Genomic DNA, 23,937 nt, shown 5'->3' with positions numbered 1-23,937 from the left:
GTGTTGGTGCATGAGGCGGGGAAATGGCACAACAACGTGTTAGAGCTCACAGTTTTCCTCAAAGATGGGCCCAGATTACGCGTCATGTCCTAGAAGAGCCACTTCAGAGCAGGCCTGGATGCAAAGAGATGGAAGAGGCAGCATGAGGCAATTACAGCCTGGATTCTGGGATGCAGGACTAGCTGGGAGTTGGGGGGAGCAGAAGCCCAGAGAGGAGCTGCTGCTCCCAACCCACAGATTCTCCCCTCTGTCCTGCATTGGAGAGACCAGGACCTTTTTCTTCCCCTCGTCTGATCCCATGCGGGAAAGACCAGGAGAAACCATGAATTTGCAATGATATTTGTGACCAAGAGGTGGACTTGCCCTTCCTGGTTTCCACCGCCACCACTACTGCATCCCTGTTAGAATTAGAACAATTCTCAGTCCTTTTCCTAGAAGAAAAAGACAGGAAAGAGCGGACCTTGGGAGGCGACAGCAGGAGTGAATCACACATCTGAACTCTGCTGGGCAGTAACATTGAAACTGCCTTGAAGGCAGAGAGGAATATTTTCTTGACTACCTGGGATAGCTCAATCTTGCTGCTAGAACATCCTTGTTTCATGGGGTCATCAGTGTCATGTTGGATGGTACTTGTCCAGGTTGTTGTTCGGTTCAGCTAATGGGGACGGGGAGAGGTGTTTGTTCCCAGGACATCACATGGCAATTTTCCCTTCCTATCCTGCTGAGGCCTCACCTTTTCTGCCAAACATCACGTGTCACACGTACAATATGACTTTTGGTGACAGAGCTAATGGGGTAACCAGAAACACCCATGCTGATGTAAGCACAGCAATGCAAGCCAACTCTCTTCCTGGACTACATTTTCAATGGCAGGCACCAAGCCATTTCCCCCTACAGCCGCCTGACTGGCCCCAGCTGAATTTTCCTTGCAAAATAACATACAGTGAATTTAGCTAAGTTCATCGCAGTTACCCCCAATGGCTTATGACCTTTACAAATGTATTACTGGCAAATGCGCCACGAATCATTTCCCTGTATGTTTGCTGTTTATAAATTCACCCGCATGATTGGCCCCAAGTCCCTGCAAGAGAATTTCTGCTACCCAACTGGATAAGCTAAAGTCTAGAACCCATAAGGTTTCCTTTCATCTGTAGGCTTCATATTTGTCTACAGAGTCTACTGTGCATATAACAAAGAGCTTCTAGTGCAAATATTCTCATGGATATTTCTTCCCATTCTGGCTTTTCCTTTCGTAAACCATTCTGGGCTAAGAAATGTTCGTACCAATGTTACCAAATGCAGTGAACTGAGGCTTTAGCAGTATCTGAAAGATTGTTCGCAAATGCAAGTGGCATTTCATGAGGCTGTGTTCCCTTTTACTATTACACTAAATTTGCCTTCTAAGCATCACTAAAAGGATGGCTACACTGAAAAATGACTACATAAAAAATGGCATCATCTTATTCCAGATGTGCATATCGAGAGCCCGAGCTGCTGAGTTGAGTAACAAGGAGTGTTGCTATCTCTTTCTTCTGTGCCTACGTCACAGCGGAGACAAAGGGAGGTAAAACCCATCCAGGCCCATGCATTATTCCCAGCATTATTAACAGCTTAGCCAAGTTTGGCTCTTTGTTGTATCAGAAAACAAACAGTGACGTTCCGATGTAACAAAGGCACAGCTCACTCCACAGAATCTTCTTCACACAAGCCACAGAGGTCAGCTTGACTTTCAGATCCTGGGGCTCATGGGCAGACCTGGCAGTCAGGGGAAAGGCAGGCAAATTAGACCACTCACTGAAACCAACATAGGAGCTGCCTGTGTACTTTGTAGAAATTCATTTTCAGAGCAAAACTATTCCTGAAACATACACCCCATACAACACACAGTGCAAACAGCCACATGCCCTGGCTGTCTAGGAATACCTGAGGGTTGGGCACACAGACGAGAAACACTTTTGACTAACTTTCTGTATACTCAGGGTAAGCACATGTTGAAGCACAAGACTGCTTTGTGTTTAGGCGGCTAACATTCAGCTTTATTGAATTCAATAAGGCAACAGATGAGCCAAACTGGACACTGCTAAAACCAGGTCCAGCAAGGCTGCTTGATGCAGCTAACTCTGGTATTTTATACCCATCCACAAACAAGTCCAGTGCCAGAGGCAATTAGTTAGAGAAGCATAAATCATTTTCAGAGAGAAAACTGCTATCAGCAAGGAGGAACAGGTGTCAGGGAGAAGGAGCCCCAAATCCAAACCGTTCATTAACGTGTTCCATAGAGCTCATCCTCCCTGCCGTTCCCAAATAGGTGAGGAAAAGTTCAAGCTCTTGTGTACGTGCAGAAATAAGAAACGTGAAATGGCTTCGATATAACATGGCTTCCACACACAGGAGGGGCTGACTTATTTTAAAAATCAAAAAGCTTTGAGGAAAGTAGATTTTTGAAAAGACACTAAAATCTGTGAACATATCCCGCTTGCTGGAGCGTTTGTCTTTTCTTAGACATGTCAGCAGGAACTGAAGAGCTCCCTGCTGACATCTAATAATAAGCTGGGGAGAAGACTTCAGGAGCGGATCTTTTTTGCATAGACACACCCACGCTGCCTAGGCGCACAGCACGTTGGAGCTGCTTTGCCCCAGTGAGCACTTCTGGCGGGTGCTGGAGTGTGAGTCTCTTTCTCGTTGGATGCAGGGGTAATAAAGTGCGGTTATCCATTTGGTGTGACTCAAGGGGAGCAGAACTGTGCTTTTAATGCTCTAATTAAAGGGCTTACCCTCATCTGAACTGTTCTTACTAAGCAGAGTATAGGGATGCCAATGCTCAGTGGAGATCAGAGGGGCAGGGACGGGTATTTATCTACTGGTGTGGGCACTGCCTAAAGGTCCCAGTTCCATTTGACCCTTCCTCTCTCCACTGTGTAATGACAGAGCTGATTAAGCCTCAGGAGAACATATTTTGGGTGGTGCATCAATAGAGCTGAAATCGCTGGTAACCGGGTCTGAGGTTAGCAATCAGCAACAGATGAGCCAAACTGGACTAATAATTCACACACCCTGGCAGTGCTGGGCTGGATGGGAAGAGCAGAGAAGTGTGAGGCTCCAGTACACAAGAAGCATGGGGAACAAGGTCACACAGCAGGCGGATGGGTGCTCGTGGTCGTGGTGAATGGCAGGCTGCTTCAGCCCATTGAGGTGAAGCAGGGTCATCGCTGGTTGCCCATCACTGCTCTAGGGCTCAATTTGAAATGAAAGAGGTGCCTGGTGCTCAAGCAATTTTTTTCTTTAAATTTCATAATTGATGTGAAATGCCCAGAGGTTGCAGGACTCGGATCTGCCAGCCTACAGGGACAGGGATTCAGCCAGGGCACTGCAGACCTCCAGTTAAAGTCCATGACAGCCAAGTGGTGGCATCCCGTTGTCTCTGTGGTCAGACCCAGCCCCAGGGGCTTCCAGCAAACACTGTGGATCACAGTCATTGTACTAAAAACCATAAAACCAAAGTAAACTCACTGGCCGCTGGAGACAGACAAGGAACAAACTAACCAGGCATTGAACAAACACGGAGTGAAGCAGAGCAGCCATGAGTGGGCTGTGTCCATGTTAATATCGTACTGTTTGCCTGGCAGCCAGATGAACCGCACGGCCACAGGAAACAGTGATCCTGAGTGCTCCTGGAGCAAGCAGCTGATAGAGGGAGTGGGATGGACTTTTCAACAACTTTAAGCCAAATGCGGGATTGTCCACTTAAAGTTACTTCCACTTTGGTACCGTCAAACTGGGCAGAAAAAAATCCTAGGAGACTGGGGGTTCATCTTCCATTTGCAGAAGCCTCCAGCACTAAGATTGCAGGGGCTACAGGCAACTCCTTTCAGCCAAGCCGGTCAGGTCTCTGAGGGCATGAGATCAAACCTGCCCTGGCACAGAGATTTGCAAGATGTCTCAGACCATTAAACAACATTGGATCTTACACCTCTGCCAGCTTTGTGCATTGCTTATTGCTAATGAAATGGTCATAACTTCTCTGTTCTCCAGATATATTCTGTGGACTCTCAGAGCCTATGGCCAGCTGGACTGCCGGAGAATGTAAAAGCATTGGGCACAGACACTTACTTCCCAGCTTCCTCTGGCAATTATTTGTTTAGTGCCTAGGAGCTGTAGATATGCACCAGGGCCCCATCTTGCACAGCCAGACAGCCCCTGCGCTAAAGAAGTTTACAATCCAATTAACTTCCTGTAGCGTGAAAGGGACCGAGTCTTTGTGAGGTGACACCCTGTGATGTACAATGCTATTGTTTTGAATCCTGTTCCAGAGAAGCAATTTAAACTCCCGGTACAACGTCCTGCTAAACACAAGTGTAAGTCATCCATGTTTTCCCTGGGGAAAGAATAGCCCATTTTCCACAGCTGGTGCCAGAAGGGAATTCATCGGCACAGCAATCTGCTGCACCTCTCTGATGAAAACCGCTATCCCTTCCCACAAATACCGACCAAGGACTTCCCCCTAAAGGCTGAGGATGCTCACTGGTGCTCTATTACTGTAGCATCTGCAACCATAAAAGTTACTTTTACAAGAGACGCTGCAGGTTTTATACCTCTCCTTTTCCTGCAAACCCTGACAGGGGGTCACTGCATTGCCCCTCTGTTTTGCCAGCCTCCGTCTCCTGCAGTGCTGTGTATGGAGGATGTCACACATGGTAGCAGCTGTCTGAGCTTCACAAGAAGAAGCAAGGGGGGTGGAGAAGGGAAGCCGCCACCTCTCCTGACATTACTCATTTAGTGCTGGAGCACCTTGATTTTTCTCACACACAGGGGCAGCAATGAGAACAAACTGCTTGGCAGACGCAGCCCAGGCTGTTGTGTCCAATGGCTGGTTTTCACTGGGGACCAGAGAGATGGGCAGCAGGCAGGCAATGGGAGGGAGGAGAGCTGTCAAAAGAAAGCGTGGAGAAGGAGGTGAGGACGGAGAGGGATGGGGATAACAAAGGAGGACAGTTGGCCTAGCAGATGCTGAAGGATTACTCGGGGATGAACAAGAGCTAATTCGGAAGAGCCAATTTCTTGCTGAGCCCTCAATTGAAAGGCATCAGCTAAAAGCATAAAGCCTACTGCATGCCAGTAGACCTGCTCCAACGGTACTCTTAGCATCTGCTGCTGGACCACCTGCAGGGCCCCTCTGCCAGGCCCCTCTATGGCACAGTCTCGCTCACAAGCGCAGGGTACTACCAGAGTCCTGCCCTGCTGAGTGGGGTATTGGCTGGGACAGATGGGAGCCAGTCCCAGCCTTTTGTGACCGACCCCATTGGAATTCAAGATAAGTGCTCAGCCCCAGAGGTATTGCCCTTGCATGGCAAGATTTAGCCCTTTCTGGAGACTCCATGCATCAATGAAAGCTCCCTTAAGCCACCCACACAAAGTGCATAGAATCACAGAATCACAGAACAGGACCAAGAACCATCTAAACCATCCCCAATAGGTATGTGTCTAACCTGCTCTTAAATATCTCCAGTGATGGAGATTCCACAACCTCCCTAGGCAATTTATTCCAGTGTTTAACCACCCTGACAGGAAGTTTTTCCTCATATCCAACCTAAACCACCCTTGCTGCAGTTTAAGCCCAGTGCTTCTTGTGTCATCAGAGGCCAAGGAGAACAACTTTTCTCCTTCCTCCTTATAAACCTCTTTGTGGTACTTGAAAACCGCTGTCATGTTGCCTCCCCTTCTTTTCTTTTCTAAACTAAACAAGCCCAGTTCTTTCAGTTTTCCCTCAGACCTCATGTTCTCTTGATCTGCATGTGGGCCAGAGTCCTCAGCTGGCCCTCCACAAAACAGCTGCTAAGTTTTGAAAGCAAAAATCCTTCATGATCTCGCACCTAGGCTCTCAAGGGGTATCGTTTGTGACAGAATATTGTTTGTACTCACACCTTATCACACTCTTGGCATAATCCTTGTACCAAAAGTGGCTTATGAGGTACCATTTGTAAATTCACCATTTATTAGTCAGTATTGTGCTGAGATTTGTGTGGCAACATTGTATATGAAAGCAACAAGAAGTCCTGTGGCACCCTATAGACTAACAAATATTTTGGAGCATAAGCTTTTGTGGGCAAGACCTGCTTCAGCAGATGCAGGAGTGGAGGTGTGGTTCAGAGGAGGATTTAAAGAGGGAGTCTCAGTCAAGGGCAGGGCCAGAGCTGAGAAGGTCTATTCGGTCAGGGTGGACCTTGTCAGCTCTGGCCCTCCCCTTGCCTGAGACTCCCTCTTTAACTCCTCCTTTGAAACGCCCCCACCACTCTCTCTCTCTCTCTCTCTCTCTCACACACACACACACACAAACTCATGCATCTGACAAAGCGGGCCTTTGCACACGAAAGCTTATGCTCCAAAATATCTATTAGTCTATAAGGTGCCAAAGGACCTCTTATTGTTTTTGAAGATACAGACGAACAGAGCTACCTCTCTGATAATCGTATATGAAGTTCTAAGATCTCCTTCTGTGATGTTAGCATGTTCCAATCTACGCAGCCCTGCTCAAGCTAAGATTGGCAGACAGCTCTGGCCTAAACAAAAGAATGCATGTGCTGCTTAATTTCCTTTTAAGCAGTAAACTGAGTCAAGCAGAAAGGGAAAGTAAGGTAGCTCAGGAACAAGGAAAAAAAAAACTAACAGGAAACATCTTTCCACATAGATTTAGTCTCCTGGTGCCTAAGGAGAAATGGTTTCCTAGAAGTGACCTGAAGCTGCAAAAAGGGAGGGACAAACACCCGAACACTCCTCTCCCCGCAGGTCCAACAACGGAAGGTTTTGTCACGTAGGTCAGTAGACTGCTGGAAACATGAAAAACTTCACTTGAATCTGACCTCTCTGTTTTGGTAATCATTTTTAATTTATTACGCGCATTCACTTCAAATCTTTTAACGCCTGTGTTTTAGCTGCTCCATTGTGTCGAAACCGAAGCGTCACCCCCAAAGTGTACTTGGCTAGACAAGCTGTGTGCCCATTTTAAAGAAATAATGGACTTCACATAACTTGTACTGCCCAGGAGATGACTCGGCATCACGGAGCGTACATTCTGGGGCAGGAAATCTGAGACGGGGGGGTTATTGGAGTCTGCCTGCAGTGTAACCCAGGCTGGCAGGTTGTTGTTCTGGGTGTGGTTAGCTCACTGGTAGGCTGCCTGTGAGCAGCCCAGATAGACACTCCTGCAAAGCACTGAAAGGCATCAAAGGATGCCAGGCAGGTGTGACAGCTTCTCGGTAGATTCTCACTGGATTGTAGCCTGCTACGTCACACCCATCACTGGCGCACCTGAGCTTCCCCCAAAGTGACGGAGAGAAGACTTAGGATAACGTTACTTTCACTCTCCCCCGATTGCAGGGACAGGATATTTGAGTGTAAACACACACCACACAGTATTGTTATTTAAGGAAGCTTAGGTACATACTGCCCCTCCTGGCTCTCAGTCACGTCCCTCACACCCCAAAGGGCTTTTATCCTCACAACCTCCCTGTGAGTTTGGGCATTTTATAGTTGGGGAACTGAGGCACATGGGCCCAGATGCTCAGTGGTATTTTGGTTACCAACTTCCATCTAAGTCAAAGGGAATTAGGCACCTAAATACCTCTGAGGAGCAAGGCCTAAGATACTTGAACATGGTGGCAGGGCAAGGAGCTGAACCTAACTCTCTCAGGTGCCAGCCTAGAACCCATCCTCCATCATTGCAAGACTTCTGCAACTGAAGCCATGTCTGTGTTATTCGCCAGACAGGTCCAGTGACTCGCCTGTGGTCCCACAGGGAATCAGAGCAAGGAACGGGACCCCTTTTCCGCGTTATTTCCTAGCATACTGACAGCAGGCTTGTGAATTCCGAGGTAACGGACCAAAGAGGTTGCGTAACTAGGAGGCCGGAATACTTCACTGAAGCTCTGTCTCCCCCACCTCCCACACCCCTGCCTCTACTTTCTGGCACACACATGAATTTCCCATCCAACTCCTTCCCACACAGGTTTTAACAATTCCCTGCCACATCCCTTGGGGGAAAAATTAATTCAGTAAGTTCACATATCATTGGAGTCTACTGTGCTAAATGCACAGGTTGTATGTTGTTGTGGGCCTGGACTCCATTAACTCCCATAGGGGAAAAAGGGATGTGAACCCTGGGAAGTGTTATGAACGTCCAAAGGACAGTGGGCCAGACAAAAATGGACTTGTGGACAAAGAGTGTCAAGGTTTGTCTGGGAAACCTCCCCAGACAGGTGGATGAAAAACCCAGCCTCCTGAAGCTATGACCCTAGGCCGGGATCCCTGATATTTCATTACCTCCTCCTGGAATCTGAAGACCAAAGTCAAGAGCTGCACAAAGGAAAGAACCAGGATCCTCGTGAGCAGGGTTCTCCGAGCTAAAATCACTAGGACCTTCTAACACAGAAAAACCCCTTGGTGGAGTTTGAAGGATTTGTATGAGAGCCCTTGGTAGAGTTTGGGGTGAGCTCTGGTAAGTTTACTAGCATACCATCAATGAAAATGATTAAAGGTCTAGCAAATATGACCTAGGAGAGAAGATTAAAAAATTGGGTTTATTTCGTTTGGAAGAGAGAAGGCCAAGAGGGGACATGATTGCAGCTTTCAAGTACTTTAAAGAGTGTTACAAAGAGGAGGGAGAAAAATGATTTTCCTTAGCCTCTGATGATAATATAGTAGGGTCTCAACATTCGCAAGGGTTCCGTGTTGAGAACCCTCGTGAATGTTGAATTATGCAAATATGGCAGCTGCTTCCCCTGGAGCCCAGCTGCTGGAGTTCCATGCCCAGATCCTGGGGGGGAGCCATGGCTGCTGGCGCTCCTGCCTGGGTCTTGGGGGAAGCAGCAGCTGCTGGCGCTCTGTGCCTTGGAGCTCTGGGGAAGCGGTCACTCAGGGCCACTTGCAAATAATTGAATTTGCAAACCATAAGTTTGCAAATGTTGAGACCCTACTGTACAAGAAGCAATGGGCTTAAATTGCACTAAGAGAGGTTTAGGTTGGACATTAGGAAAAATTTCTTAGCTGTCGGTGTGGTTAATTACTAGAATAAATTGCCTAGGGTGGTTGTGGAATCTCCATCAATGGAGATACTTAAGAACAGGTTTGATAAATATCTAACAGGGATGATATAGATGGTGGTTGGTTCTGCCGTGAGAACACCTAGTAATATAGGAATCAAACCCTGATAGTTGTCCACAGAGTAACCAGGGACAACTCACTCCCAGCTAATTATTCTTACTGTTTTTGCAAATTCACACAAGTTACTTAAAATTCTCACCTCTGCCAAAGACCAAGCGTGGCAGGACCTCTCGGGGTGCAGCTGCAGTCCTGGCTCTGGAATGAAAGTTGCTCAGTTGTCCCCAGCACATGGCATGGCAGGGAAAGGATTGTTAGACTGGAGCTGAGGACCACTCCTTTCAGGGAAGGCTGTGGTTAGGGAGGCTGTAATTCACAGCTGAACTGAACTCGCCCGGTGGAATCAGTTCTGGCTCACATACAAAAGCATGCCATGTCTAGCTCCTTAAAATCGGAAAGGAGTAATAAGTCAGTCCTGTGTCCAAGCCAGCTGCCAAGCCGCATCAAGAAAGCTAGAAGCTCTAACACTGGAGACGCTCTCTCGCAGTACCCAGTGAGCTGGAGAGCGCAGATCAACTGGAGAAATCTCAAACACAAGACAAGCCACAAACCACAGAATTCCCGGACAAGCCCCCGTCACTCAGTCAGCTCTATTTTGCGCTTTAGTCCATACAGCGGAAAAGGGACACAAAGGGTGAGATTCTCAGCCGGTGTAAGTCAGCAGAGGACAGTTCCATGGAAGTCGAGGGTATGGCTATACATCAGCCCTGAATTGGAGCCTCTGTACATAAGATTCAGGTGTCAGGGTGGCTGTGTGGGGTACCTTGGGATAGATGCCCGAGTACATACCGACGGGGCTAAGAGAGGATTGTACTCACAGCAGCTAGCCCGTGGGGTGACTCAACTCTTTAGTATGCTAGCTTGCTGAGAGCTACCAAGACCTTGGGTGTAGGAGGAAGGACTCCAGCCCCTAGCACAAACTGCACATGCTAACTCAGTGACCCACTAGTTGTGTTTACACTTAAGCGAGTTTGCCCCATATGACGGTCTAGTCCAGGGGTCTGCAGCCTGTGGCTCCAGGGTCTCATGAGGCTCTTTAAGGACTTTTTAGTGGCTCCCGACACTGTAATTGTAAAGAAAAGAAAAAAAAAACCTCCTAATTATTTTCAAAAACGGTGAAAGTCTGAAAGCCCAACAATGAGTCCAACTCACGTCTAAATAGCAAACGATATGAGAGCTTGAAACATTGGATAACTCCCCCTTTAATACGTGCAGTGCATTGTGGGATGTGATACCATATCTGCGTTTTGATCGTGTTGCTAGTAAGTTGATTTAGTGGCATAATTACAGTGGGTATGGGAGTGAAAGTCAAGAAGATGGTGGTGCAAACACACATGTAAAGTGTGAGGAAATAGAATACGTAAAAAGTTTGTGAACATCCTGCAGAAAACACATATTGCACTACAAATCATTGTGTGTGCACTGTTCTGAAAATCAGGGTTACAGAAAGCATGGTATGATGTTATTTATTAAGGACCATCTAGTATTCACATGCATTGTGTGTCTTGAATTACTGAGTTTTTACCAAATTCAAAAAAAAGTCTCTTCTTGCTATTTTGGTTGCCAGCTCCGGTCTAGTCTGTTCATGGCTATGATAAATTTGATACAAAATATGTCCTGTGTGAGATCATTTGAAGTGTCGTAACCTGCTGAACATTATTGTCCTAGTAAAACAGGAGTATCAGCTTTGTACGTAAAGTTACAAGAATCTGCTGCAGAACATTGTCAAAACATGCTCCAAGGTTAAGTAAGCAGGCCTGAATCAGCATGAAACAGCTAGGCACAGGCTGGCAAGCCCACCAGTGTGAAAGAGCTATCACCTGCCTGAGCAGCCATTCTCCAGCAAAGGGGAGGGAATGAATGAGAACTTTACATTTAATCCCAGGGAAGGTTCAAACCTCAGGCTCACAAAAGAGTGCTTGTTGCCTGCACCCCAGCTGAGGGTAATTCTTCAAGCGTGGCCAGTGACACTAGAAGGAGAGACAGTGGCCTTCAAATCACTCTTCCCCATCTCCACTCACAGCAGCTACGCTGCTCAAAAGGCAGAGAAAACCTCATTGAACTAGGCAGGAGATGCGTGGGCCTGGCTGGGCAGCCTTTCAGCCAGTACAGACTGCTTTTGATGCACAGTCAGCAAAATGCCTTTGCTGTAAGTTCCCTGAGCTCGTTAGGTTAGGAATTAGCTTGGCGTTTCACTTTTCTCTTTTTTGTAAACAATCTGACTGTGATGCAGCATTAGACGGAATCACTTAACCATCTACCTGTCTGCAATTAATAAACTTACCTCCTTATTTTCTCTTGATTAGCATGTTTGAAATCAAGTGTGTGGGGAAACTCCATTTGGGCTGGCCAAGTTGGTGGCAACCCTACCAACCGGGGCGGCTCGAGCTCTGGGCCTCTTTGAAATGCTGCAGCGGCTCGCGGCTCCGGCTGCGCGCGACTGGAGGTTGGAGGGCAGCGCCAGAGCCCAGGAGGCACTCTTGGCCGCGCCCCTTCCCCTCTTGGCCCTGCCCCTTCCCAGGCACGTTGCTGGGTCCCCCCACCACAGGGCCTGCAGTGGCTGTTGGCACTACAAGTTGGTGCACAGCATTTGCCATTGATGAAGTCTCTTCTCTGATTTTGGTCTACTCATTGAGCAACGCGCTTCCCCGGGCTGGGTGCTAACAGGGTGTGCAATGTGAACTGACGAAATGACACATTGGAAAGTGGGTGCCAGGCAGTGGAAGACCCGCAGAGCCGGGGGAAGGCCTGGAACTAGCAAGCTTGTTGATGTCGCTCTGAGTGGCCAGCTAGCAGCACTCAGCACTGAGCAGCTGGGAGTCATTTCACAGGGTGTGTGTGAACAGCAGGAGCTGTGTGTGGGCAAGCAGCAGCAATGGCCCCCCGCACTGGGGAACTAAGCCCGTACTGTCCCTGGGGAACGTCACCTCTCGCAGGCTAGGCTGCTGCAGCATTTTAGGCAGGTTGCATGCGACTGTCGCCACATCCCATGCCATTGCCCTTCGTGGGCTGCAGACGGTTTGGGGCTGCAAGATCTCACTAGGAAAAGTGGAGTAAGCAGGGGAGGTAGCCACCAGAGGCCCCAGTTCCTGTATTATTTTAGGGTCCTGTGGCTGCTGGCCACCTTCGCCCCACAGGGTATGGAAGCCATTGATTGGGGCTTGTTAATTGGCACCCTCACTGTCAATTTGCATAAAAACATTCCACCCAATTGATCACTAAGTCATGTATCCGGCCAACGCACTCTGCAGCTGAAGCGCTGTGCTGTGCTCTGACACTCCAGCCCACAGGCAGCATAGCACACTGCAGAGCTGGCTTCAGTTCTCACCCAAGGGAAGGGAACTGCAACCCAACCCCCAGGAGAGGCCTTTTGTCGTGGCCGAGGGAAACATCTCTGCGAGTGAGCTGGGCCCCGGGCGCACCCCTCCGTGCCAGCGTTCATCTGCGTTCCGAGGAGATGGCCCTGAACATAACAGCAAGTGACAGGCCTCCTTCAGGAAGGTTTTGTGCTTCTCCAGCGAAGCTTTCATAATAGTCCATTGATTTGAAATGGACGCAAGAGCGTGTGAAGCTTTACTGCGCTGGCTTGCCCTCAAAACACAGCCATGCTTGGCTGGAGGCCTGGTAACCCCCACTGGAGCCTTGGGCTCCGAGTCCCAGGCGTAGGTGGGGTGCTACTTATGAAAAGCCAGTCGCTTTTCAAGCACGTTGCGTGACGAGTTACTTCTGGCTGTGCATCGAATGTGGTGCCCAGACTGGAGAGTACCATTCCCTTGCTTCTCCATTCAGCCAGCTGCAGCACACTCAGCCCCCTTGCAGGCTCCCTCCCTCTGCCTCGTTTTAACTCAAGCAGAAGGCAAGACGCCTTCCTCTTCCTTCTGTTCTCAGCAGGGCCAGCAGTAATGCACACCGCCGCAGGCCAGTGAGCCGCAACCCTGAGAGGAGCCAGCAGGGGGTGGCGGGGAGCTCATTCATGGGCTCACGGGGGCCTTTGGTATGGTCACACAAACGCACCTAAGACAATACCCAAGGTCAAAGTGGTGGGACTTATTTGCCCTAGTCCTAACACCTCAGCCGCACCCAGTACCGTGGAGGAGTGAGGACAGGCAATGCAGGGGCAAGAGTGACTCCAGGCTGCAGACATTGCCATGGGAGCACCAACACCCTCCGAGAGTCCCTGTGCTGCGGCAGGCAGGTTGCTATGGAGAGTGAGAGATATGCCTCGAGATGCCACCTCAGAGCATAGGACAATCCAACCACCCCACCACTGCCCTTTTGGCCCCCAGCTCTCTCTGCCGCTCCTCCAGATGGGCAGAGCCGCAGACGCGTCTCTGGTACCACCATCAGCAGGAACACATGAAGGAGAAGAGATGGCCGGTGCAGATAAGGGGCAGGCAGAGAGACATGCTAGCAGAGGTGGTCTGGACATGGGCCACTTTCAAGCTGATGCAACAAGACTACAGACGATGCAGGGATAGTACTGGAAACTCCCAGTGTTGGACAGGCCCATTTCTAGAAATGCGGCTTTCTAAAACTTAGTCACCTGTGCCCTGCCTGGAACAACAACCACTTGCAGTCCTACCATGCAAGCACCAACAGGAGGCTCACACTGACAGCTGGCACTGGGGGCCAGATGCTGCCTACCACAGGAGACAAAACAAGTGACCCAAACCCGCCAAGAGCTGGTAAGTGCAAGCAGTCGAGTTGACGAGGGAGCTCTGCCGGTTTACATCTGCTAACAATCTGGCTCCAGCTGAACATAATAAAAGGGGAGAGATGGCTTGGAAAGCTGGGACGTTACAATGGCAGCTTGCCGAGTGTCACGAGATGGTTGACTGATCGTTGCTTTGGTGGAAAAGGAAAAAGAGGAACTGGGGTCAATATTACAACTCACTTCTGGGTCTCTTCCAGAGCAGGGATTTGAATGCAGGTCTTCTGTGGCCCAGGGGAATGCCCTACCTACCCAGCTGGATGGTCTAACGGAAACAGCTGCAGCACCACTGTCTCTTGCCAGTTTGTGAATGGGCAAAAAGTCACAAATAGTTTTGGTGACCCCAAAACTGCAGCCAGATTGCACTATTTGTCTGATGTTTTGCCCAAGCCCTCACTAGAGTCCTCCATCCGGTGACCAATGGAGAAGATGGTCGGAGGACAACAGAAGAACTCATTCAGTAGCTCTCACCTAATGGGCCTCTGCCAGAGCGGTCACAAGGCTGGCAGTACCACAGCCTGAATTCCAGGCCACGCAGGGCTTCTTTCCATCGGCAGCACACAAAGCACCTGCAACCTGCAATCTGCAGCTGTCACCTGTGGCCTTCTCTTCAGTCATGGCACGCTCCAATCTGCCGCCCTTTAATTACCGCCTCTGTCAACCACACAGGCCTCCGATGGCTCCAGTCTCTCTTCCCCAGCCTCTTCACACTCCGTTCTTCTGTCGATCATGCCACAAGTGCTGGAGCATGAGGAGTAATCAGCCCCAAGCCGCCCGGTGCACTTACCAGATGCAAGGGGAGGTTTTCTTAATAATTAATTTTCCAGCTGGAGTCGAAGTGATAAGCCTGCTAATCTCCTTCTGACAGGCCAGCATGGGCGCTGTGCCTCCTGGCCGGCCTCGCCTTCACCTGCTGGGCAGCACATGGGGTTGTTTCTCACCAGACCCGGCAGGGATCTGGGTGCTGGGGGAACCGGGCTGCGGGCAGTTGGGCGTCAATGTTAGGCCTGTCCCACGGCAACTGTTTATTGCCAAGCCTGGCTCTGTGGTTTCAGCCACTTCTGCCTCAAGTGCCAGTGCTCTGGGCAGGGTCAGTCTGGCTCAGCTGAATGATGCTGAAATTAAAGGGAGCAGTTGCATGAGGGGGCAGAACTCTACCACCCAGCAGGTATGGGCCACCATCCCCTAATATCTGGGCTGCACAGTGGGGAGACCCAGGAGGGCCTATGGAAGGGACGATGTCCCCCAGTCTGGAGAACCTGTGTGACAAAGTGAGGTGGGTGAGGATTTTATTCCCCTGGTTGGGTTGCATGTGTTTCCTACTGTCCTGTAGCAATCCAAGGTGTGTGCCTCAGTTTCCCTAGGCACAGCATCAGGACATAGTAGCAAGGGGAGTTTTGGCATGATGACTTCTCACACGTAGGCAATGGCCCTCCATGCTCTTTGTAACATAGGCCACCAGGTGACATCTTTTTTCCCCCCAGGAAACAGGACAGAGGCGGGAGGAGGTGCCTGGCTGGTTTGAACTGGAACTGGGCAGCTGAGTGGGGCAGTCTCGTCTGGCTGAAGGGGAAGGAAAGAGGGCCCAGGGCCCCAGCTCAGAGACTCCCTGACACCCTCTCCCCAAGATGGACTGTACTGACAGCTTCTGGGCTGACCAGTCTGTTCTGCGCTGTGGTCCTGTCGCCTAATAAACCTCCTGCTCTCTCTGCAGAATAAGAGTCACATCTAACTGCGGATGAGGTGCAGGGCCTGGTGACCCCCAAACTCCGTGGCCATCTGGTTCCATCCATAAGCCCCTCTGATTGAAGCTCAGCCATTCCACCATAGAGTGTACTGGCCAAGTTCCCCGCTCCCCACAACCCTTGTATTATGGGTGTTATCTGAAACCCTCCAGGCCAGAGTTGGCTGCACTTCAGTGGAGTTGCATGTGTAAATGTAAAATGCTCTTTCTAAGAGACCTTCCCTGCCTGCGCGCCTGTTCCTCTCGCCAGTGCCATGCGATTGTCAAGTCAGTTGCTTCCCAGATATTGCACTCTACTTTCTCGGGGGAAAGCCACTAATCCCCTTTATAGCTGCTTCTAATGCAAAAACCTTTGTACGGGGCAGTGGTAAAGCAAGAATCCATATGCTCCGGCACCAGGGTTGATAAGCCCCGTTCCCTGTGATTAGCATCTATATGATGAGCTTTTGTGATGCCTGATGGCACAGATGGACCAGGGGAGCTGGGAGGGGCTGCAGAGTTTCACAGCACATAAGCTCTAACGAGCAAAGAAATCTCTTGTGCATGATGCAAGGGGAGATTTACAGCAGTCAGATAAATGTGTCTGCATCTGCAGCTCTCTGGGGGAAGCTTTTGAAAGGTGCAATCAAACCGGAGGCGGTAAATGGGAAAAGCTGCAGGATACAGGGGCCAAGGCTGGACTAGCTGGGGACAAAGATGCATTCATGGAGCTAGAGGTGACCAGAACTTAAAGACAGGGCAGCTCAAGGAAGGTAAGACCAGAAGAGAAGGGAATGGTACAAGACAAGACAAAGTAACTGCAGGATCACCTCAAGCTGGGGGACAGGACCAGTAGGGAGGGATATTTTATTAACCATAGATCTAGCCCCCCACGAAACTCACAGCTCGATGTGAAAACAGCCAGAATGTTTTATTTCTGCAGAAATCGAACATGTTACTTTAAATCCACGTCAAGCAAGCAGTGGGCCAACGCAGGGCATTACATGCTTGCATAAACCGAACAGAGAAGCAGCACCTGGGACTTTTCAATTCTCGCTCTGCAGCAGCAAACGAGCGGCAGGCTGCCAGTTTGCTCCGTCCTGGCGGGCTGCGAGTTCTACAGCTGGCCTCCCTCTTTGTGCCAAGGACAGATGTGAGGAGGTACAGCGTTACCACTTGGCCTAGCAGCACAGAAGGGGAAGTAGGCAAGTGACGGGAAGAGCTGTCCGGTTCGTAGGACTGTTTGGGGCAGAAGCTCCAGGCCCTGTGCTTTTGGGAGCCCTGCAGCAGCTGCCTCAACCACCCTGTGAATGGGGATTACAGAGGCCTGGCATCAGCCCAGCAGGGATCTCCCCCAGCACTCGCTGAAGCAGTGGGAGCCAGAGTAGCCCAGCAGCCTGCTCTGCCCTCCCTTGGCCCAGTGTGCTCAGCGGTGGCTGGCAGCAGAGCGCTCTGGCCTGAGGGCACTCCAGTTCCTGCTGCCGCAGAGAAGAGGGGCACGGCAGGCCGGGGGGCAGCACGGCAGAGCGAAGCGGAGCAGGCTGCTGGGCCGTGCCAGCTCCCACCACCTGCATGTCGAATGAGGGAGGGAAGGTGACCCCAGCTGCTACGGAGCCAGGCCCCTGCAATCTCCCACCGCGCGTTCCTCGGGGGAGGGGGCAAGACCGGAGTAGGACCTGGGGAAGGCGAGGAGCAGGAGTGGGGCAGGGCACCCCAGGCCGAAGGCCTGATACCCTGTGGGGGAGTTGCCGCAGGCCCCGTACATCCCTCAAGACAGCCCCGGCGAAGGGTTTGTGGGGAGGCTCAGAGCCATTGAACCAAACTGTAAGCCCCTTGTGTGATGGAAACCACTTCCAGGCAGGGGGTGGAGAGTGGTAGCACTCCCGCCCCACACACACACACTCCTGCCCACCCCATTTTCCTCCCTCCTCCTCCTCTCCTCCCCCCCCACGCCCCCCCACACATTCCTGCCCACCCCACATGCCTCCCTTCCCCTCTCTTCCCCCCACACACCCTCCCCTCCCCACACACACTCCTGCCCTCCTCGCCCCCACACACACTCCCCCCAACCCCACATTCCTCCCTCCCCCTCGTCCCCTTCCCACACACACACACACACTCTCCCGCCTGCATCACCCCTCCCCTCCCCCCCACACACTCCCGCCAACCCCACATTCCTCCGTCCCCCTCGTCCCCTTCCCACACACACACACACACTCTCCCGCCTGCATCACCCCTCCCCTCCCCCCCACACTCCTGCCCACCCCACATTCCTCCCTCCCCTCTCCTCTCCTCTCCTCCCCTTCCCACACACACACACACTCACACACACACACTCCTGCCTGCATCACCCCTCCCCTCCCCCCACACACTTCTGCCCACCCCACATTCCTCCCTCCCCTCTCCTCCCCTTCCCACACACACACTCACACACACACACTCCTGCCTGCATCACCCCTCCCCTCCCCCCACACACTTCTGCCCACCCCACATTCCTCCCTCCCCTCTCCTCCCCTTCCCACAGACACACACACACACACACACACACACACACACTCCCGCCCGCATCACCCCTCCCCTCCCCCACACACACTTCTGCCCACCCCACATTCCTCCTCCCCCCGCTCCCCCCCCCACATACAGTCCCAGTTCCAGCATCCTGCAGTGCCCTTTTGTCTGGGGCTGTGGGAGGGTGGCACATTGCCAGTGTTTCTCTCCGGGCTATTGGTCTTCCTTTTTTAAGGGAGACCATTACACGACTAGGGCGCCCAGGGTAATGAGCGTAACTTAATTTTAGAAATGTCTTAGTTAAATTCTGGCTTGCCAACGGCGCAGTCCTCTCTGCGGCCATCAACAAGTCGCAGCCTGCCTTGTCCTCAGTGCCCCTGACAGGCTGGGAATAGGAGCACATGGGTGGGGAGCTATTTAATCGTGGTTTATCCATCCTTCGGATGCCGGCGTGCCATGTAAATGCTTATCCGATGCATGGTGTAGAGATGTTGGGAAGCGGCCAGCGGCCGCCCTCCTTGCTCCCAGCCACCGCGCTGCTGGATTGGAGGGAGTTTTTAAATGAGGAAGTTGCAGGGATGACGCTTGTGCTCCTGCAAAGTGTGTCACGCTCGGGTACGGCTTGGCTCTACAGAGCGGCAGGGGCTGGAGCCCCGTGGGGCGCCAACTGCTGCATTGTGGGGACGCGAGTCATTTGTTTGCATTGGGAGTGAAGCCGGGCAGGCGGCTTTGGCGAGGCATTCCCAGGGTGCTGTGGAGTTGCCAGGTTAGGCAGTGAGCTAGCAGGAGGGGTGAGGGGCCCCCTCTGACAGCAAGTGACTACACAGCAAGCTGGACTGTAATTCCATAGGACATTAGAGCCGCGTCTACACGTGCGCGCTACTTCGAAGTAGCGGCACTAACTTCGAAATAGCGCCCGTCGCGGCTACACGTGTTGGGCGCTATTTCGATGTTAACATGGACGTTAGGCGGCGAGACATCGAAGCCGCTAACCCCATGAGGGGATGGGAATAGCGCCCTACTTCGAAGTTGAACGTCGAAGTAGGGCACTTGTAGCCGATCCGCGTCCCGCAACATCGAAATTGCGGGGTCCGCCATGGCGGCCATCAGCTGAGGGGTTGAGAGACGCTCTCTCTCCAGCCTCTGCGGGGCTCTATGGTCACCGTGTGCAGCAGCCCTTAGCCCAGGGCTTCTGGCTGCTGCTGCGGCAGCGGGGGATTCATGCTGCATGCACAGGGTCTGCAACCAGTTGTCGGCTCTGTGTATCTTGTGTTGTTTAGTGCAACTGTGTCTGGGAGGGGCCCTTTAAGGGAGCGGCTTGCTGTTGAGTCCACCCTGTGACCCTGTCTGCAGCTGTGCCTGGCACCCTTATTTCGATGTGTGCTACTTTGGCGTGTAGACGTTCCCTCGCAGCGCCTATTTCGATGTGGTGCTGCGCAACGTCGATGTTGAACATCGACGTTGCCAGCCCTGGAGGACGTGTAGACGTTATTCATCGAAATAGCCTATTTCAATGTTGCTACATCGAAATAAGCTACTTCGATGTAGGCTTCACGTGTAGACGTAGCCTAGATGTCCACGGGGAGCCTTTATGACCCTCACGCGCATGGGAAGTCAGAGCACAGTCACAGGAGTGAGGTGAACAGGTAGCGCTCGTCCAGCTAGTCTACTGTAGACTTACAGCCAGCGTGCTGCACTAGCCGGCAAACCAAGCCCTAACACTTGGGGGTTTCGAGCTGCACCAGAGCTCCGGCATCTTACATCTGAGGAGCTTCAAGCATTCCAGGATGCCACCACAGTATTTGCGTTGTGTGTGTTAGCGGGTCCGAAAGGAGCCAGAAAATACTCAGCTATTGTTTTATTGCAAGCCTGATAGGCTATGTCTACACTAGCCCCCACCTTTCGAAAGGGGGGTGCTAATGAGACACTGCCGTGAATATGCAGCACCTCATTTGCATAATTGCGGCAGCAGTGGTTCAAAATAGGAATAAGGGGCTTTCGAAGAGCAGGGCGTCCTTTCGAAAGGCCCCCCCCCATCTACATGGGGGGCATGCAATTTGAAAGCAGCACTTTCCAATTGCTGTGGCTGGCATTATGCTAATGAGGCAATGTATAGTCATGGTAGTGCCTCATTAGCGTATCCCAAAGTGTCTCATTAGCGTCCCCCTTTCAAAAGGCAGGGGCTAGCGTTGACATAGCCATAACCAATACTAACAATGCATCTACACCTGTCTACTAGACAGGTGACCCATTTTGCAGACTTACACTACCAGACTGGAGACCAAGACCTCCATTTTCTTCACACGCTGAGGTGCCCACAAGGTATCTGCCAGTTTCAAAGGTTCAGCTCCTTCGACTTGCTTCTGTGAGCAAGGTACGTGGTGGGGGGGCAACTTGCTCATTCCTGTCCAATGATCATCTCCCTTCTGCCCCTATATATTGCTCGGTGTGGTTTTTTCCAAGTGTGATGAACGATCGTCATAGCTATTCTGGTTTCCTAGTCCCTAAACTAACCTCTACCTCTCGGTCTATGCTGGTTTCATAAGCCAGTTACCCTTTTTGTGTCTAACAGTTTTGTGGCTGGTGAACGTTTGCACTTATCTGACTGGAAGTTTCTGGCAGGGCATGTTGTTTTGCACTGCTTGTGGTCATACTTGGCCTGACTACCTTAAACAGAGGAAGTCCCATTTCCTCACACCACTTTAGGCCTTTTCTGCTTGCACTTATTGTACCAGACTTCACCCAGGCCCAAACTTGCCTTCTCATGTGTTCCAACTTCGGTCAAGACAGGGCCGTGCATGCTCCCCTACAATTTGTAAGCAACATTTCTAGTTAAGAGGATCCAAACTGAGGCAGAGGGTTTAAGGCTCTGATGTTCACCCTAGAGTGCCTAAAGCCTAGGCTTGTAAATGTGAGGTATAACACTGAAGACAGTGCTGACTTGAGGTACTTCAATGTCAAGTCTGTAGCCTAGGTGGCCTTGAAGGTCAACACATTGGTTCAGTGGCAAAAGGAGGAGAAGAACTCAAGTGTCATGACTTCCAGTCATCTGCACAGATTCATCTTCTCTCTCCCTCAGAGCTTAGTATTATGAACTTTTCCAACATAAAATTCAACCTGCAGCAGGTACTTGGCATGGAAAATTTTAGTCCAAATGGATAAAGTTCGGCAGAGTTATAAGACTCTGTCTTCAGTTATTTATAAAGGTTAAAAATCAGGAAACCCTAATGAACAGAGCCTTCCAATTCAGCTTCAGGAAGAGGAAGTGTTGGGCATTATTAACTCTTAGGCCAGGTCTACACTAGATCTGAAAGTTGATCCTAGATACGTAATTCCATTGGCATAGCTGGAATCGCCGTATCTAACACTGATTTATCAGGCCATCCTCATAGAGAGCCAGAGAAACTCTTCCTCAGACCTCCCTTACTCCTGATGATGAGGAGTACCAGAGTCGACTGTCGAGCCCTGATAGTTCCATTTCACACATCCCAACCAGGCGCATGAAAATCGAACTCTAGAAGATCAACTTTGACTGGGTTGATCTCCCGGTAAGTATAGCTGTACCTTTAGTTGCATTATTTAGATTGTAACTGACTCGGATCAGTAGTTTGTAATACTTCTGTCCTTCATACAGATGTCCAGCCCCAAACTTTGGTGCAGCAGCTTCTCCAGAGGGGCATGAAGATATTTGCATCCAATTTTACGAGAAGCCATTCCTTTCCCAGACAAATATCAAGAAACTAAATGAAACTCTGACCTGCTAACTTGTGCTGAGTTAGGCCCCAACTCAGCAAAATACCAATACATTTTTGTAGCTTTAAGGAAATAAATAGCCATGTGCCAGCAGCTCAGTATGGTTTGCCAGACAGGGCCCATAAAGTTTAGGGAGGTCTGGGGAAAACAAAGCCATGACAGAAGGTTCCTTGGGGCAGAGAAGGGGAAAAACCACAACGGCTGCAGTTTTCCTCCCTGTTAATGATTTCATCTTGAACTGCTCCAAAACCCCTGTTCTCTTGTGTGTGATGGAGAATATAGTTCTTTATAAGCTAGTTACTAAGTGGTAAGAGGCACTAATCTCTGGGTTTGCTCTAACTCAAAGTCACTGGAGTACATCCAAGCAGGAAGACTACCTCTCTTGGAAGTGCTTCATCTTGCATCAAGACTCAGGATTTAATTATGCTGGCGGGGATTCACCAAGCATGCCTAGGGAATTGTGGTTTAAAAGCCGAGACCTTACAAGGAGTGCAGAGAAGATTATTGCTTGGTTGAAGAGGTTACTGCTGGGTTACCCCATTCCAGCTGAATTTAATGCATTCTCTTCTGCTACTAGCAACATTAGGGAGACATATGTTTGGGATTTCGCTACTCCTGGGCCAGATGCTGCTCCCACAGCTATAGGGGGAAGCTATCCACAAACCCTTGCCAGGGTCCTACTGCCCGCTGACCCTGTAGCCAGCATCCCCAGGGTCCAGGCCACCAGCTGCGGCAGACACACCCAGCTGTTCTTAAATTGCCAACTAACCCTGACCAGACAGACCAGATTTTCAGCAACAGCACCTGGTCCATCCAGTCCGAGAGAGTTGGCTACTCTACATATGATCCCCACTTGGGGCAGTGAGGGGCACAAACAGGCTTGGGATGGGGCACAGCTCAGCACCCCCACCCTAAAAATACTTCCCGTGCCAGTGCAGCCGAGAGAAGGATCAGTCTCCATAGGGTGAAATCCTTTTGCAAGCATAGCTGATCACAGTCATCAGCACTGTGCACACAAGTCCTACTTGTTATTTGGCTTGCTGAGCAAAGGCAACAGAAGCTCTTCAGCCCCTCTATAAAACCAACTCATTACACTCACCTTATTCTGGCTGAACAGAACGCTGTGCACTTCTGGTTGTCTACTCCAGGCTCCTCCCAGGAATCTAACATAACTTGAATATGTTTTTGTGCAAATTACATCATGCAACACAGCATGGAGAAGCTTGCAGTCCAAAGAATGTATATATTCTATTGCATGCATGTACCATTTCTGTATCTGACATCAGGAATATTGATTCTAGATTTATTATCCACGGATTCATGTTGGGACAAAGTCTATTTCCAGCCCATCTGGAACAAAATATCGAGAAGGGAGATGGAGTACTGGCCCATTAGCAAGAAACAAGGGAGTGGGGAGAACGGTCTTCCTGTACGTTTGCTACATACACATGAGACCATGTCACATGATGCTGGAATCTATCTGGAATTTTGTACTTATCCACTGAGGTGCAGGGAAATGGAAGAAAAGCTTCCTGGCCTAGGGAATTCTATATAAAGCAAAGGAAACAATGATTATCTTCAGCTGTCTTTACAGACTGTCCCCACACTCAGAAGATAGGTAAAAACACCTGGAAACAGAAAGGACTGTAATGACTTGGGCGGAGGAGAACCAGATCGGAAGGGTCATCTCTGGCCTGAGAAGGACTTTACTAAAATAAGAACCAGGGCGAGAAATTATGATTTGCAACAAGTTCTTTTAGTGTATTAGATTTAGCTGCCATCTTGTTTTATTTTCCTTAGTAACTTACTTTCATTTGTCTGCTATCACTTGCTATCACTTAAATCCTACTTTTTCCATGTAAAAAAAAAAAAAAAAATCACTTTTGTTTATTAATAAACCCTGTGTAAATAATTGTGATGGGGGGTACAGCAGCTGTGCACCTCTTATTGATTAAACAATTTCTGAACTTGGTCTGTATAAACTTTAGAAGAAGCAATACAGATTGCACTAGGATTCTGGCCCCCTTGGGACCGTGCCCAGGGCACTGCGTCAAGTCCTGTTGACCGAGCCTTCCTGGAGTTGAGCTGA

The 23,937-nt window shown here is 50.3% G+C and overlaps 1 long non-coding RNA gene across 2 annotated transcripts; it reads left to right on the top strand.

Moving 5' to 3' along the window:
• The first annotated feature begins 16,626 nt into the window (after positions 1-16,626).
• LOC142020342 (uncharacterized) lies at positions 16,627-23,729 on the top strand. 2 transcript variants are annotated; one of them, XR_012647372.1, is made up of 4 exons: positions 16,627-16,748; positions 20,335-20,469; positions 21,592-21,643; positions 23,150-23,729. It is a non-coding gene; the product is annotated as an uncharacterized LOC142020342 (long non-coding RNA). The 2 variants fall into 2 exon arrangements; XR_012647371.1 differs by lacking the exon at positions 21,592-21,643.
• The last annotated feature ends 208 nt before the right edge of the window (positions 23,730-23,937 follow it).

This window comes from Carettochelys insculpta, chromosome 13 (genome assembly GCF_033958435.1).
Source record: "Carettochelys insculpta isolate YL-2023 chromosome 13, ASM3395843v1, whole genome shotgun sequence".
NCBI classification, from domain to species: Eukaryota; Metazoa; Chordata; order Testudines; family Carettochelyidae; genus Carettochelys; species Carettochelys insculpta.
This window is presented reverse-complemented; position numbering and strand designations above follow the sequence as displayed.